Source organism: Phymastichus coffea, unplaced genomic scaffold, assembly GCF_024137745.1.
Source record: "Phymastichus coffea isolate CEN01 unplaced genomic scaffold, Cenicafe_Pcof_1.1 PCOF00009, whole genome shotgun sequence".
Lineage (NCBI taxonomy): Eukaryota > Metazoa > Arthropoda > Insecta > Hymenoptera > Eulophidae > Phymastichus > Phymastichus coffea.
Window position 1 is genome coordinate 4,380,391 of NW_026706820.1, and position 9,407 is coordinate 4,389,797.

Genomic DNA, 9,407 nt, shown 5'->3' on the forward strand with positions numbered 1-9,407 from the left:
CGAACTGGTATTCAAGGAGATTGCTGTTTGTTTTTTGGAAGAAGATCTAACTCCATCGGTGCTTCTCTTTAAATCACCTTACCAATGGGAGTTGTTATTAAAGAAAAGTCAGTGCAAAAACTAGTGGCTAGCGAGAAATTTTCATGGTATTCTGCGGGAATATGCCGATTTACCGTACAGTGAGCTTGGAAAAATAATGAAAAAAACATTTTTCGGAGTAACCGTTTTTGTCAAAGGTCTTGAAAAAACAAAGTGGTAATAACATATGTTGACTAATGCACAGAAAGTTTCTTTTTGTCGCGTATCATAGTAAAAAAAGATATTTTTATATCTAATGATTGTTTTCCTTTTTTCTTTACAGAACGACTGTGGTTAAAGACTTGGGTTGAAGACTTGGGTTGTCCATCACTCAAGAAACTTTCAAACGATAGCACTTCCATATGCAGTAACCACAACGGGTATCTACCAAATCTACCATGTGCCTTTAAAAACGTGCTAGCTATCAGCGAATTGATATATACAGTGCCGGTCAGCCACTTTTACCCCCCCACGGGCAAAATCAGTCTAACTTCAAAGTTTTATATCTCTGGTAGAAATTAACGTACAGAGACGCGCGTAGGTGCGTTTAAAAGGTCTTTCGGAGAGCTTTCAAATGATATGACTCACGGTTGCCATCGATTGTTTTTTTAAATTTTGCAACAATTATGCAAAATTGAAAATTCTGAAATTTTTTTATTATTTTTGACAATTAGCCAATATTGGAAAAAAAATCGTACGAAAATTTAAATTACACCATTTTTTAGCTATTACCAAGCCCTATCTGAATCACTCATCAAAAATTTATTTTCGTCAAATATGACGCGCGCACGGGCATTTTTTCCTGGAAGTGACAGTTTTTTTCAACATTTTTTATCTCCGTCAAATTGCAACAATCGAAAAAAATTTTATAGGAGAAAAAATGTTTGTTTTTTCACGTAGAATACTGCAATAATTTTTTTTTCGGTTTTTCGAAAAATTTTTTTTTTTTCGGTTTTTTTCAATTTTTTTTTCTCACAGTCGGTACGCTAAAAAGATGAGAAACCACAAAAAAAAATTTTTTTCCACCCATTCAATAATACTACATAACAAGTATCGTAAATTACATAAAAAAAAAATCTTTTTTTTTTCGACCTTGAAAAATAATTTAAACCGAAAAAAAAAATTTTTCGAAAAACCGAAAAAAAAATTATTGCAGTATTCTACGTGAAAAAACAAACATTTTTTCTCCTATAAATTTTTTTCGATTGTTACAATTTGACGGAGATAAAAAATGTTGAAAAAAACTGTCACTTCCAGGAAAAAATGCCCGTGCGCGCGTCATATTTGACGAAAATAAATTTTTGATGAGTGATTCAGATAGGGCTTGGTAATAGCTAAAAAATGGTGTACTTCAAATTTTCGTACGATTTTTTTTCCAAAATTGGCTAATTGTCAAAAATAATAAAAAAATTTCAGAATTTTCAATTTTGCATAATTGTTGCAAAATTTAAAAAAACAATCGATGGCAACCGTGAGTCATATCATTTGAAAGCTCTCCGAAAGACCTTTCAAACGCACCCACGCGCGTCTCTGTACGTTAATTTTTACGAGAGATATAAAACTTTGAAGTTTGACTGATTTTGCCCGTGGGGGGGGTAAAAGTGGCTGACCGGCACTGTACATATATATGTGTGTGTGTGTGCGCGCGCGCGCGTGTGTGTGTGTGTGTTTGAAAAATAATAGGAACTTTATTTTAAAAAAATAACAAAATAAGCTTGAATACGCTTGGTAATACTTTGATGAATTCTTGATGCACATTCCATGCATACAGCGATATGTCTACGATATAAAAAGAGTACAGCAATACTAGCATCCAAACATAATTTCAAGTTAATGCAAAATAATGACTATCTCGCTGCGACTGTTCAATCCTTTCGCTAATTTTACTTATTTGTACATTTTGTTTGTCAATACTCTTCTTATGAACGCATAAAAGTTCTTTATAAACTGATACCATCCTAATGGCTGCATTTTGTTCGCTTTCCGATGCACAATTCTTCGTCAAATGCAAGTCAGATAAAAGCTTGTGAAGCTATCCAGCCTTGCTTGCTCAAATCTTCACAAATAAAAATTACACAAATTTATTAAAAAAATATATATAAAACATAAAATATTCTCTATAAACAATAAAAAAATAATCACCTATAGTCAATCTTGTTAGCGCTCATTTTAGAATCCACGTATCACCTTTTTCCTTTCTTTCACACTTTACACACTACGTAGAACACGCTCGATGCGAATGCGACTGCTAATGAGATGCAGATTACTTTTATAATAGACGGCTGAGATTTTCCTCTCCATTAAAAAAATTCCACACATGCCATACATGCCATACATTTCATATACGAGGTCTGTCCAGAAAGTATCGGACCTACGTTTATATCTTAGCGCCATAGTGTTCGAGCGACCTCTACCGGACAGAAACGTCAACAGTAAAGCCTCACGAAACTATTGGTTACTTACTGACACCTGCCGAACGTATAGTTCATGCGTAGCATGTCTTTGTTTACAGTGCTTTTTTCGCGTTCGTCGGATTTTGATATTGTCAAAAATAACTGAAAAACAAGATCAACGAATTTGCATCAAATTTTGTTTTCAACTCGGAAAAACGAGTTCAAAAACTATTGAAATGATGCAAAAGGCCTTCGGAAGCGAGTGTATGAGCAAAACACGAATAAAAGAGTGGTATAAACGGTTGAAGGATGGTCGCACTTCTGTCGATAGTGATTCTCGTTCTGGCCGACCTTTGACGACAAAAACCGCAGATAATATTGAGCGGGTGCGACTTGCAATCGAACAAGATCGTCGTATGACTGTGCGATAACTAGAAGAAGACCTTGGGATACAAAAAACTATTATTTCAGAAATTTTAACCGAAAATTTAGGAATGAAACGCGTGTGTGCGAAATTCATCCCAAAATTGGTCACAGCAGAGCAGAAGAACATTCGCTTAGAAATCGCTCTGGACAATCTGGAAATTTTCAATAATGATGATAATGTGCTTAGAAAAGTTATTACAGGTGATGAATCATGAGTTTATGGTTATGATCCTGAAACAAAACAATAATCTTCATAGAGGAAGCATTCTGAATCGACAAGACCAAAAAAAGCACGTTAAAGTCGGAGCATAGTTATGTCAATGTTGATTATTATTTTGAAACGTTTGCGTGATGCAGTAAGAAGAAAACGGTCGCACTTTTGGGAAAGTGGTGAACGGCTTCTCCATCACAATAATGTGCCAGCGCATTCATCCAATCTTTTGCAGCAGTTTTTGAGCAAACACAATATCGCATTGCTTCGACAACCTTCATATAGTCCCGACATAGCCCCTTGTGACTTTTGGCTGTTTCCAAAACTCAAAAAACCACTTAAAGGACACCGATTCGATAACAAAACAACGGCTGAAAACAATGCGACGAGTGTACTTAAGGCTATCCCTAAAAGTGAGTTCCAGGATTGTTTTGAAAAGTGGAAACATCGATGGAACCGTGTTATTCAATCCAGTGGGGATTACTTTGAAGGATGCCACCCTCCACATGATAAAGAATAACGCTAGCACGAAAATATAAAGGTAGCCCCGATACTTTTCGGACAGACATGGTATATGTTCTCAAGGCAAATGTAACTTATATTACAATAGATCCCACAATAGATTAACAAACTTTACTTATAATAAAATAGAATGTACATCCACCGAAAACTTCAACAAAATCATTAAAATGGCAAATGTATTCCAAGACTGCTATAAACAATATTCAGTCTCACATTAACAAAAAAAAGATAACTTTAATACGCTCTTTCACAAGGGTTTCATACCAATATAATTTACAATGTAAGCATTTGTAATTGAATTTGTGATGATAATTCTCACTCCCAATCTGAATCTACAATAGCAAGTGACAAAATAAATTACAAACAAATTGAAACTGTCTTCGATGTAATAGATAAAATAGCTGAAGATAATAGCAATAAAATAATTTTAAATAAACCAGTATCAGCTCCTAGTAATCCAATTCCAAAGACTTACTCTATTTGGATAGAGATTTACAAGGTATACAAATTTTTGTAATGTCTGTTTACTCACTTTAACTTCAACCTAAATACAAAGACCTCATAGTACTTGATGACATCATATTCACCTTAACTTGCCAATGTATCTCTATAATACGACATCAGAGATTTTTCCCCCACTACAAAGTAACTTGTGCAAATGGACTTACTTGTCTAACAAGATTCAGCCACAGCAAAAGCATAAAATACATTATGTACCACAATGCTATAACAGGACATTATACCACAGCTAGATCAAGACTTATTAGATTCTGGTAAAGAAGAATATCGAAAAAGTGCAATTATTTAATAACAAAAACAAATTTATTTATTTTCCTATCTTATTTTAAGTTAGTAATAAGTGCACCCAGACCGGCGAACAGGAAATTTTTTCTCTGGTGGATTACAAATTTTGTAACAAATATTTGTAATATTGTATATGATTATTTTGTAATTATGTATATGTACTATGGTTAATAAATAAATAATAAAAAATAAAAATAAATATATTTACTACCTAAAATACAATCAACTAATTACACAGGCCCACAAAAAAAATGAACTTGGATGTCCATCGACAAAACCCATGTACTCCTACGTATTTTTGCGCGCTGAGTCCGAATCTGGCATTCGTTTAACCTCAGCACGTCGGGTTCAAGGGCATTTGAAGGTCACATTGCAGAAATCAGCAATAACTAATACAAGACATCTGTCTGTTAAGTTTTTGGGGTCGCTGAGTTTAAATCCGGTATTTGTTTTTCTCCATGAGGTAAGTTTGAAGGTTAGTTCAAGGTCAAAGCTGTTTACTCTAGGAAAAATGAATTTTTGACTGCAGATTCTGAAAGAGCGGGAAATTTTACGTCCAGATACATATTCAATTTTTTTTAATATAACCCTCAAGGTCATGTGAAGGTCACTTAATCTTGTTGGATGGAGGATTCGTATGACAATAAGATAATGGAATTTCATGGGGCAAACTACCATGTCGTTATGTTTTCAGGATCGCCGAATCCAAATCCGCGGTGTTCGTTTGTCTCCATCAGGCCGCATTGAAGGTCGTTTGAAGGTCAAATCCTCGACAATTAGTGAAATCGAGTCAAGTTATCATTCTAACATATTTTTTGAGCATCTGAACCCAAATATAAAGACCGCTTAATACCTCAGGGTCAAAATCAAGGTCATCCCAAGGTCAAAATCAAGGTCATCCCAAGGTCAAATATACATTTTTTCATTAAAAAAAGAAAATTTTGACCACAGATTCAGAGAAAATGGAAAATCTTACATCTAGCTGTGATCGTTACTTATTTTTTTGATCACACTCCCGAAATAATCGTGTGCCGCAACCCAGGGTACCTCCACGTGGTGACGGCGGAAAACGCCTTTTTTTTGGCTTTTTGTTTTCCGGCAAAACCCTGGGGTGAAGGCATGATGCCCTCATGGTTGGCACACGAAGAGGTACGATGCAGGGTTTCGGATGCCCAGTATCGGCGATTGGTCAGGATGAACAAGCAGGTCCGCAATCGTCGTCATCATGCGACTGCAGCTCTACAGTGGTTGGAAACTTGGTCTCTGTAGAGTACAACAATACAAGAATACGCTCTAATTCTCATAGTTGTAAGCAAAAAGTGAATTCCTTTTGCTATGTGTGTGGCAAATACTTTTTGAAAAAGTCGGATCTTCGCAAATTCACAGATGATTTGAAACTAGTATACGATGAGTGTTTCGGTTGTAAAGTCACTGATGGTGAGCAAGATTGGCTGCCACAATTGATATGCAATAGCTGTAGGCTGATGTTTAGCCGGTACAAAAAGGACAAAACTCCATTAAAATTTGTCAAACCTATGGTTTGGAGTGAGCCAGAAAATGTAGAGAATTGTTATTTTTGTATGACAAAAACTATAGGTTTTAACTCATCTAATGTCCACAAAATTGTATACGCGAGTGTGTCTAGTGTAATCAAGCCGTTTATAGCTCCAACAGAAGAAAGAGATACAGATGTAGAAAGTGACCTTTCTTCTGCACTTACTGTATTAGAGATTTCTAGTTCTGATGAGGCCGAGAGTGAAAGAGAAGAAACGGACGAGAGTAATGACGAGTATGTGCCATCTGGATCACAAACAAAGATAAAAGGACAATTTGATCAGAAAGAACTTAATGACCTAGTTAGAGAGTTAGGCTTATCAAAGGAGGGAGCAGAGTTGCTTGCTTCGAGGTTGAAGGAAAAAAATTTACTGGCGAAAGGTACTAAATGTTCTTACTATCGGAATAGAGAAAAAGACTTCAGAAAATATTTCTCTACGGAGAATGATCTCGTATTTTGCAACAATGTTAAGGATCTGATGAACGAATTTAAGAAGGATGTTTATAAATCTGAGGAATGGAGATTATTTCTGGATTCTTCTAAGCGAAGCCTGAAGGCTGTATTATTACATAACACTAATAAATATTCTGCAATACCTCTGGCCCATTCGGTTACCCTGAAAGAAGATTACAAAAATGTTGAGTTGGTATTAAATAAAATACAGTACAAGAAACACAACTGGCTAATCTGTGGTGATCTCAAGATTCTTACCATCATGCTAGGTCAGCAATCAGGCTTCACAAAGTTTCCATGTTTCTTATGTATGTGGGATAGCAGGGATCGTAAGAATCATTATGTAAAAGCAGAATGGCCTGATAGATCAACGTTCGAACCCCGTAAGGATAACATCATTAACAAGCCATTAGTAGAGCCATCCAAGGTCCTTCTTCCTCCTCTCCATATTAAACTTGGTTTAATAAAACAATTCGTTAAAGCGTTGAATAAAGAAGGGCTATGTTTCTCGTACCTGGGAACAAAATTTCCAAGAGTATCTGACGCTAAATTGAAAGAAGGTATATTTGACGGTCCCCAAATCCGCACATTGTTAAAGGATGAAGCATTCATAGACAAGATGGACGATAAAGAGAAAGCAGCATGGATTAGCTTCAAGGATGTAGTGGAAAATTTCTTAGGGAATCACAAGAGCGAGAACTACAAAAAACTAGTTGAAGACTTACTTAAAAATTACAATAGTTTGGGTTGCTTGATGAATTACAAGCTACACTTTCTTCATTCACACTTAGACTACTTTCCACAAAATCTTGGAGATTATAGCGAAGAACAAGGGGAACGGTTTCACCAAGATATTAAAGTAATGGAACAGCGATACCAGGGCCGGTGGGACATAAATATGATAGCGGACTTTTGTTGGACATTGAAAAGAGAACATATTATCGACGGAAAGAAACGAAAGCGGAATCCCCTACATAGATCATTCGAAGATAAAAGAACAAGAAAAAAAAGAAAATCATGAGTTTTGTAATACATGATACCCATGTCTCCATATGTGGCTGTTTGTCATGCGACGATTAGTCAGCTTCAGTATTTTTCTCAAATACTAATTTATGGCACATAATTCACTAATATGTGAAATTTTCTATTTTTCATGCAACTGTGGTCAAAATTTCCTTTTTTTAATAAAAAAAATGTATATTTGACCTTGGGATGACCTTGATTTTGACCCTGAGGTATTAAGCGGTCTTTATATTTGGGTTCAGATGCTCAAAAAATATGTTAGAATGATAACTTGACTCGATTTCACTAATTGTCGAGGATTTGACCTTTAAACGACCTTCAATGCGGCCTGATGGAGACAAACGAACACCGCGGATTTGGATTCGGCGACCCTGAAAACATAACGACATGGTAGTTTGCCCCATGAAATTCCATTATCTTATTGTCATACGAATCCTCCATCCAACAAGATTAAGTGACCTTCACATGACCTTGAGGGTTATATTAAAAAAAATTGAATATGTATCTGGACGTAAAATTTCCCGCTCTTTCAGAATCTGCAGTCAAAAATTCATTTTTCCTAGAGTAAACAGCTTTGACCTTGAACTAACCTTCAAACTTACCTCATGGAGAAAAACAAATACCGGATTTAAACTCAGCGACCCCAAAAACTTAACAGACAGATGTCTTGTATTAGTTATTGCTGATTTCTGCAATGTGACCTTCAAATGCCCTTGAACCCGACGTGCTGAGGTTAAACGAATGCCAGATTCGGACTCAGCGCGCAAAAATACGTAGGAGTACATGGGTTTTGTCGATGGACATCCAAGTTCATTTTTTTTGTGGGCCTGTGTTATCAATGGAGAAATAATGTTAATAACAACTTATACTCTATCCTTATTCTATGTACTGTAACGGTCCAGTCTGATTTGTCTCCTATTTTCGTCTGCAAAACGGCAACCCGTCACACACCAGACAATTAGAGAAAATCGGTAATTGAGCGTAGGCGCTTTTCACACGTATATGCAAATGTGTTAGGGCAACTCTGCGAAAACATTACCATATAAGGAGCATGACGTCACGACCGTGGGAAAATTTATTGTTTACAACAGAAAATCGTTAATTATAAAGTTTTTTAAACGAACAAAAGTATTTCTTAGTTAAATTTGATACGCTGATTCTGAATTTCATGTTGATATAACTCTCAAATCGATATTTGTTAGTCAAATCTAATCTACAAGTTAACATTGTTAGTTATTTTGCAATAAACAATGATATTGTTATTTCGAGCATACGATTACAATCTCGACGTATTGAAACAGAAAAGCAAGAATTTGACACTTTGATAACTAATTACTCATTAAGTTATCAATAAATAAACAATTTATAATTTTTTTAAACAATTAAAATAACACGGTTAGATAGCAAATCGATCATACGTATCTGTAAAATTGATGATTATGATTGTTACTAATTTGCTGATTTTTAAACCGCTAAAAAAGAAATTTGCAAATCTGTTTTTTAATTATTATTCAAAATTAGAGAGCAACATTAATCATCTTTTATATGGATAACAATCTTCTAACCACAAGCGATTTTTCCATGTAAAACTTTTCCATAATTTTATTGTAAAAATGGCGTAATTTGATTATTAAATTGTATAGTTTATAACTTTAAGAGGCGATTTTTCCTAGAGATGCAATTTATGTTAAAAAATTCATCTTTTCCAGTTTAATTTTTTAAATCGCATAATTGTAATTTCGATCGAGCCATTTTGCGATAAAACGTGTACAAAATTTGCGTCAAAGACAAAAATAGCGTTGTAGGGGCTACCAAGCGTATAAAGGAGCCCATTTCGCATGTATAAATTCGCTCGTCGCTGCGGCAAAAGGACTCACTTTCCTACCTTGCTTAGCAGCGCGAGCACTGTGTAGAAATAAAGCCTCAGCTATTTCCTGAGACG